The following is a 636-nucleotide window of genomic DNA, read 5'->3' on the forward strand; positions in this document are numbered from 1 at the left end:
AAAAAATACCTCATGACATGAAATGTTTAAAGATTGTTATAGTCTATCTTTTAACGTGTGTCTAGCAGTATCAGATTGAAACTTCATAAGTACCTTAAAGCAAGAAACTGATGTATGAACAGAAAAGCAATATAAAAGTAAAATTACTTAAACCTGACAGTAAATGAGTTAAATGGGTTTATTTGGCTCATGAAATACGTCATTATGAAGACAAAAAAAGGACAGGAAAATGTGGGGGGAAAAACAACAGAATCTGATTACGTTTCTGTAAATTATAGCCAACTAAAAAATATTAATATGCAGAATTTGTCATTTAGGCCTAGTTATAACGTTTTTGTATGTCGAGGATAGGATGACACTGGTACAACTGCATCTCATGGGTTTTAGATAGACATGACAAAGCCCACAAAAAGGAACACTATATCATGACTGGAATCAGGGCTTTCTCATGGTGATTACAACAGTGCTATGACAATGTGGAGCACCCCGAAGGACACAGAAGGAGCTCTGTGGTCAGATGAAAGGGGTCCCCCTCACTACAGGATTTCATTTACACTGTGGGGCTATCATAGGTTATGTCATACTTGTAGCTATTGTGGAAATGAGTGGGGTCAGTGCTTTAAAAAAATAAAAAAA

This window comes from Sinocyclocheilus grahami, unplaced genomic scaffold (genome assembly GCF_001515645.1).
Source record: "Sinocyclocheilus grahami isolate Dianchi unplaced genomic scaffold, SAMN03320097.WGS_v1.1 scaffold25131.1, whole genome shotgun sequence".
In the NCBI taxonomy this organism is placed as follows: domain Eukaryota; kingdom Metazoa; phylum Chordata; class Actinopteri; order Cypriniformes; family Cyprinidae; genus Sinocyclocheilus; species Sinocyclocheilus grahami.